This window comes from Drosophila virilis, chromosome X (assembly GCF_030788295.1).
Source record: "Drosophila virilis strain 15010-1051.87 chromosome X, Dvir_AGI_RSII-ME, whole genome shotgun sequence".
NCBI lineage: Eukaryota > Metazoa > Arthropoda > Insecta > Diptera > Drosophilidae > Drosophila > Drosophila virilis.
This window is the reverse complement of record NC_091543.1, coordinates 6,886,438-6,894,343: the sequence shown is the minus strand read 5'-3', so window position 1 is coordinate 6,894,343 and position 7,906 is coordinate 6,886,438.

The following is a 7,906-nucleotide window of genomic DNA, read 5'->3' as shown; positions in this document are numbered from 1 at the left end:
ACTGTCAATTGGAGGCAGGCCCAGTCCGCCGGACAGTTCCCAAAAGATGTACAAGGAGCGAGTGAGAAAGCAAGAGGGTGAGGTGGAGGGAGAGGTGGAGGGAGAGGGACTGTCGCTGATTTTCGCCTTGTGCCTTGGAGGTGTTAACGTGCGTGATTTGTTGGCAGCGGAACGTGCGTGGAATACAAATGCTAAACCCTACGCGGCTGTCACTGGAAGACGTCCCAAGGATACGCTCAGGCAACGGATACTCTGGCTGATGAAGATGGAAACGCGAATGGCAATGGCAACGCAGATTGAGTTGGAGATTGAGCTTGAGCCGGCGCTTGAACTTGAGATTGACAAGGGACATTAAACAAACTAACATGGTCCAAATAGCATACCCGAACTGGACGCCAAATTGAATTATTTATTAAGCAACATTCAGCACAATATATTTGATGCCAGCTTTTATGGCCGACGTGTATTCGAAACAAGCGCAACAAAGGTGCGCGAAAGGGGTATGCTGGCTTTTGTGAGAGTATTTGTAACCAAATCCCAAATAAAAATTAATTCGATATCGATAGCCTAGTTGTTATATCTTCAAACCTATAAAGTATATACATGCCTGATCAAGGGTGCCAGGATGTAGCTCTGCCTAGTGCCCACTCAACACGAGCTTGTTTCCGATAACCGATAACTTGCCTCGTTTTAAAGTAATCGATAAAAATTCGATATCGAAATCCTGTTTTTTGAGCAAATCTCGTAAGTTATAAGAGCTAGAGTCACCAAACTTGACATGAGGCTTCTAGAATAGTATATATGCATATATATATATCAAGTATCTTCTATTGTATAGTTTGCCAACTCCCCACAAACATACGCATCGGGGTCGTATGAAAATCAAAACTATTTTGATATAATTTTTGAATATCTCTTCTTGGACTGTTATATCTTATATAATTGTAATTGCTTGCAACTATTTTTTAACAACATTACCTAACTATGATAATAAATGAAATGCGATTCACCAATTCCGGACAATTAACTCCGCTTTGTGGAATTGACGGCTTAAGGCCAAATCGTTACTGAAACTGCGTAAATATAAGTAGTTTTTCTCCAGCTTAAAGAAATCTGTAAATATTCCAATTCTCATTTAGCTTAAATGCGAAATGAAATAAACATTTTATGCGCTCGAAATGAGCAAATATATTATTCATTTCAAAGACTCGATTTGTGAATGTTTTTCTTTTACGCGTGATTTGCCGATTGCTATTTATAAGTAGGCTAAAGTCTTGCCATTTGCCTGGGCCCCATTCCCATTTCCACGGAGCAACCATTAAGCCATCATTTCCGTACTGTAAATACATGGCAGACCCGCGAGCCCCGCGAGCCCCGCAAGCCCCGCAAGCGCCCAGCTCGGCAACCAAAGCTTTATAAACAACGTGTATTTAATTTCCTTTTTCAATGTGCTCCCCGACTGAAATTGCTGCTGCTCATTTCTGTGGAGCGTTGCGCGCACTGAATATGAATCACGTTCTTATTTTCCATATTGATTGAAGTCGAGCGACCAGCCGGTCTAATACTAACCCCCTATCCCCCCGCCCACGTCAGATCGCAATCTCTGGCAGTCTCTAGACAAAAGCCCGTCGCATATTTTGACATTGATTAGCGTCGCTTGCCACTGTTTTAAGGGACTATGAATGGCAAATGATGAAGTGGACCAAAGTGGACCAAAGTGGGATGAAGTGGGATAAAGTGGCTGCAAGTGACCTGAAGTGGCCCAGAATGGGTTAAGGTTCAGCCGCATCTAGCCGCATCTAGCTGCATCTGCACAGTCCAGCATTTGCAAATTACAAAACTCATTCACTTCGTGTGTCAAATTTAATTGGCATTTTGTATGCTCCAATCGATATGAAAGAAGTCTGGACCGAAAGCCAAGAGCAATACGTTTTCCATTCCCCTCATTTTTTTTGTGCCGAAATTCGTTTCGAATTTGTTTTGTTTGAAAATATTTTGAAAAATTATTCCTTGCTTTCCTTAAAAAAAAAATCTACAAAATTATTCCTTAATTATTTATGATTCTCCAATTAGGTACACAGACAGATGCGAAGGTAATCCCATTAATGCCAAAATTTACTGGCATAGATTTGACTTGATTTTTCTAAATACTCATTAAAAAAATTAACTTTGCAAATTTATATTGAATTGCTGCTTAAACAGAAGTTCCCCATTTTGTGACTAACTTCGATTTCTTCTTCTTAAAAACATTTCAAAGTAAGAATAAGTTCGATTTCGTCATCTAAAAAACATGTTAAAACTAATGGTTACAGGGTATGTCATAGGTCAGCCTTTCCCCAAGACATTTTGCACCAATTTTGTGCTGCGTCCTTGGTACAAAAAAAAGAAATTTCCAAGCCAACCGAACCGAACTGGCAGATGGTCCGTCCGTCGGCCTGTCGGCGGGTCTGTGCTTTCCATTCTCTTTGCGAGCTGCTCGTGTTTATGCAAATATTTGTATTCCATTTGCATTTCAAAAATTGAAATTTTTATATCTTACGCTCTTTCGCATTTATTATGCGATTTGCCAAGGAAAAATTTAATTTTTGCACAATTTAGGACAAGTTGATTAAGCTTTTTGATGCCAGCTGCAAAAGCTGTTGCTGTTGCTGTTGCATAAATTTCTCACTTCCTTCCTGCCGCCATGAAGCCCATGATTACGGCTAGAGCCCCAAAGACCCAGCCGTGGGGCCACCATAACTGCTAACGGTTATTTTCTATATAAAAACTTCTGTATAGCGCCTAGGAACAGCTGGACGCAATTATGGTACCAAGATGCCCAAATAATTAACTTAACAACACAAAAATATGGGAGTATGGGAGAGAATAGCGAGTACTTGTGCTTATTTCTCAGAAATTGGCTAAAGTTTCTCCCCCAAAAACAAAGTCGATAAGTTTTATTGCCGTTTTCCAATACTCAAGTTGCAGATTGTTAAGTAATCGATTAAAGTCGATAAGTCTTATTGCCTGCAAACGTTTTCCAACACTAAATTTACAGATTGTTAAGCAATCGATCTAAGTGCCATCTCCAGCCGGACAATCTGTTCGATCTGATCAATTTGATCTTACAAAATCGATATCGATCTAGTTAATTTCGAGCGAGCTAATCGATAGATTTCATCGATTTGTAAGTATTTAAACTAATGACACAAACCCAAAAGCCCATACCTATTTTATATAAGGCTTTCCTTAAGATATTTTATATATATGTAAAAATTTCTGTACAACATTCCTTTTAAATAAAAAGAATACGCAGAAACAGAAGACACAGGGTATGTGATGGTCATACGAGAGCTGTCCAACAACTAGCTGAGCTTTGCTGCTGTCATTTTGGCTGATTTCTAATCAGAAACGTGTTTGCATGCACATTGCCAATGGGGACTTTGTCCTGGCCCTGTGCACAAGCACTTCCCAGTGGCAACAATGGCACTGTCATGGATGTGAACGTGAAAACGTGGACGTGAATGCGTCCTTATAGCATTACGAATGAGAGACACTTGCATCAGTCAGTCAGATGATTGAGGTACCGAGCGCAATGCGTGGTTTCATTTTCAATTCCATTCCGTTGAATGGATTGGGTGGATTGGGCGCTGGGCACGTGGCAAGGCCAAGTTATGCGAGTCGCGAATGTAATCAGGCAACTAACCGGGTCATGGCCCCGGCCATAAAAACGAGCTGTGACTTATTCGAATGGGTAATAAATGAGTAGACTTACCAAGCACGACCTAAGAATGCACTAGATTTGACAACAACAAAAATCAAACTGCAACCTTGCGATAGATTACTTATCGAACTTTTCGATACGAGCTGGCCAGAGCTGTCACATAATTGACGCTTCAGCGCCATCTGTGCTCTACGAATGGCACTAATTAATCACTTGCTTGAGAACAAATACTTTTCCAACTGCTATTTAATATTATGGCAGCTGGTCACACTCTTTGCGGTCCTCCTTGTGCATTTTTGGCAAATTTACGATAAATAGAAACAAGCACAACTGCAACCCCAGAGTGCAACTGTCAAAGTGGCAACTGAAAGTATACATAGGTACACTCACACACATACTTATATACATAGATAGATATATATGTATGTGTATATATATATAAATTTGCTATTTGCATGACATAAACATATTTAGCTAGAAGCTTTGTCCTGTGCTACCACATTTTTAGTGTGGAATAACAAAAGTTAAAAGCCACAATGTGAGGTTATGAGTTCTGTTTACGTCACTTGCCACACTCACATTCCAGCAAATGCCATTTTTCCTATTCTTTTGTAAGTCTTGTCTGTCCACAAGGTACCTTAATACCCTGTACCAGCCAGTGTTGGATAGAGTGGCTGCACTAAACGCTATCTACATCAGCCGATGAATGTACCTGCATAAGCTTAATGCTTTTCCACATCCATTTCGGTTCAACATACTTTCCGCCAAGTGAGAGACGCTCTTAAGCATTCTTTCCGGCTTATACCCTGTAAAATGAGTATTTGTCAGATGTGTATATGTAGAACTCAGCACTGACAAGCTCTGCTGTCTTGACGCTTTCACAAAGCCGTAAAGCAAATGTCTACAAGGGCATTAAATCGTCGGCGTGCCGAAGATAACCCAACATTCTCGATTTTTTGATATTTCGGGTGTGCGTTTAGAGCCCATGAATGCACACATACGCACACATACGCACATACACGCACTCAAACGCACACACACGTTTTTCGCATAGCCATAAATAAAGTCCATTTGCATTGCTGGTTACCCCCCACCCCCCATCCCACTTCACTCCCACCGACTTCGGCATCTGCAATGTTGTCCACTGCATGCTGTCTGTGGTTGTTGTAGTCGTTGTTGTAATAGCTGTAGTTGTTGTTGTAGATGTTGTTGTTGTTGCTGTTACTGTTGTTGCTGCTGTTGCTGTTGTCATTGTTTATGTACGTGAATTGCAAATCCCTTTGACGGCCGGCCGTTATGTGCGCCTCCTATTCTGCCCCCCCCCCCCCCGCCCTTCTCTTCCGCCTATCAGTCAGCCGGCAGACATTTTGGCAGTTTGACAAACATTTTGCTGACTGCTCCAGATAGAAAGGCAGTTCCCTCAGATGGATAAACGCAGATGGTTTGGCTCGCTTGGTTTTTATGTGTGCATGTGTGTGAGTGTGAGTGTGCGTGTGTGTGGGTATGTCATAGATTACAAATCTACCCAGCTTCATGACTCGAACAAAGCTCTGCCCACAGATGGCGCAAACATGCCCAAGTTAAATACTAAAACAAAGTTGGTCACATTCTCATTGCCGGCACTTTTGTTGTTTCTGTTATTGTTGTGCGTCTGCTCCTGTTTTTGTTGTTGTTTTTGTTGTTTGTTGTTGCTGCTGTAGCTTATTATAATGCCCTTTACGGTTGCGGTTTTGTTTTAAAAGCCGCAAGCTGATTCCCCACAAGTCCGAGCACTGTCATATACACGTGTTAACATATGTATGCATATACATATGCATTTATGCATGTCCATGTGCATGTGCATGTGCATGTGCATGTGCATGTGCATGTGCATGTGCATATACATATGTACATATGCATATGTGTACACTTATGTAATAGATCATATATGCAAATATGTGCACTCACACATGTTTACTTTGTTAATGTTAGAACAAACCGGTGCAAACGAACCAGTTCGAGCACAAAACTCCATTAATATCTCTCTCTCTCTCTCTCTCTCTCTCTCTCTCTCTCTCTCTCTCCCTTTCTAAATGTATATATCTCTCTCTGTTTCATCTCTGTTTCTCTATTTCTCTCTTTTTCTTGTTACACCTTCGCTTTCTCTTCAATCTGTGCAATATTTAGCCTTCTACATTCACTATTTATAGCCGTAGCACTTATTTTATTCAAACTCTATCTTAGCAATCGCTCAAATCTCTTTTATTCGCACTCACTCGCTCTCTATCTCTCTTTCTCTGTACCTTTCAATACCTCTCACCTTCTTTTTATTTTCATTTCTTAAGCTCATGTTTGACCCTTTATCCTGTCTTATTTTCTTTCTCTCTGCTCTCTTATCCATTCTCTTTTCTCTCTCATTCCCATTCTTTTATCCACTTGTATCCTTCCGTTCTTTCTTTCCATTTATGCCCTGACAGCACATCCACACATACATAGATCACTTACCAATCAATATTTTTTGCAATTCTTCTTTAAGCGTCATTCTTAAACGTTACACAAGCTGCATAGCTTCTCTATGAAATCATCAAGTGAAGCACATGTTGTTTGAAGCTTCGAGCCAAAAATCAAATATAAATCCATTGTAAGCTAAGACTATAGCACTCAGGATCAACTTTAGTCATGCGTTGGCTGCCCAGCCCCCCCCCCCTCCCCCACCCCATCCCGCTCTTCCTCTGCACAGTACTCGTCGTACATCGTGCTGCGTGCTCATAAAATGATTTCAATACATTTCATAGAAATCAAACACATAATAGGCGGAGAGAGAAGCGTAACCATTATACGCTATTGAAAAGTTTTGCCGCACGCCCAGCTTCCACTCGCCCCCCACCCGCCCACGCAGCTGCAGCACACTTGAAAGTGGCAGGCAGCGATGTATTTACCACTTGCTGCTAAACCAAGCACAATACTTTTATCTCAGATTTCAGATTTCAGATTCCAAATACGCAGCTTCAGCAGCTGCGTCGCTTTTCAATTCTCGCTCGCGTCTAAATATGGCCAAAAGTTATGCGCCCCAAAAATATTCGGCAGCAACTTTTGCCCAGCTCTTTGAGGTAACTGCTGCTGCTGCTGCTGTGGTGCTCCATGGCAGCAACCACCCAACCACCCAACCAGCCAACCAGCCAAGCAACCCACAGAATTTAGGCCAAATACATGAATAAGTTTAAGCAACATGCTTACATTGAAAATTCTCAGCTATTATATTTATTAGAAGCAGTAGAAAACTAAAGAGAATTTTGGGGGAGCGAGCCTATTGATAGTAAACGAAAATTAATTTAAAAAGAAAATTAATTTAAGCTCAAGGCGAATACATTTTGTATTTAATTCGTTTTCCCCTGAAGCTGACATTTGTGTGATCGCTTAAATGGGCAGGAAATTAAAGAGAAGTTTAAGGAAATTATCTTTTAGAATTCTCAAATCAGAATTTATTCCAACAAAAGGCAAAATGTATTCATATTTGCACTGAAATGTTGAAATCATTAACTGAAATGCCCATATATCAATCCTTATATGCTTCTCCCTGCCCCAGCATATTAAACTCGAGAACTTTAGGATCTAGAGACTTGAAATTTCGGATGTAGTTGAAACTAGGGTACGCGCAGCTTAAGTTTGTTTCAAATCAATTATAACTAATCCCATTGCTGTGAAATTAATAGAACTTCAAGCTAACCTTAACTCATTTTCGATATATAAACTTGCGCCTCGGCCTGTAAGAGCCGAAGTTATTGAAGAAACATCCTTCAATCTAAAATATATTCGAATTCAATAAGAATCAATTATTATGAATATATTTCATTCTACTTCAAGGTCTCGACCATCCTCAAGCACATTCATTACATTCATCACATTCCCCACATTTCGCTCTAACTTTATTCACTTCACCGCGTCAACTTCTCCGACTTCTCCTTGGGGTAGGCAGAGATCAAACCAACGGCAGGACACACTCCCCCCTGGCAAGGTAACAACTTCCTGGACGCGCCTGGCAACCCAACAGCTTTGTTCTTTTGCGGGCTATCCGGGGGCAATTCGTAGGTCTCCGGCTCGGTTTTCATTAACAGTGAAATATTTTGCGGTTTTATTTGTAATTAGTTCATAGACGTGTGTATCTGAGTTCATCACACACACACACACACACACGGGCACACACACATGTGTCAAATTTTGTTT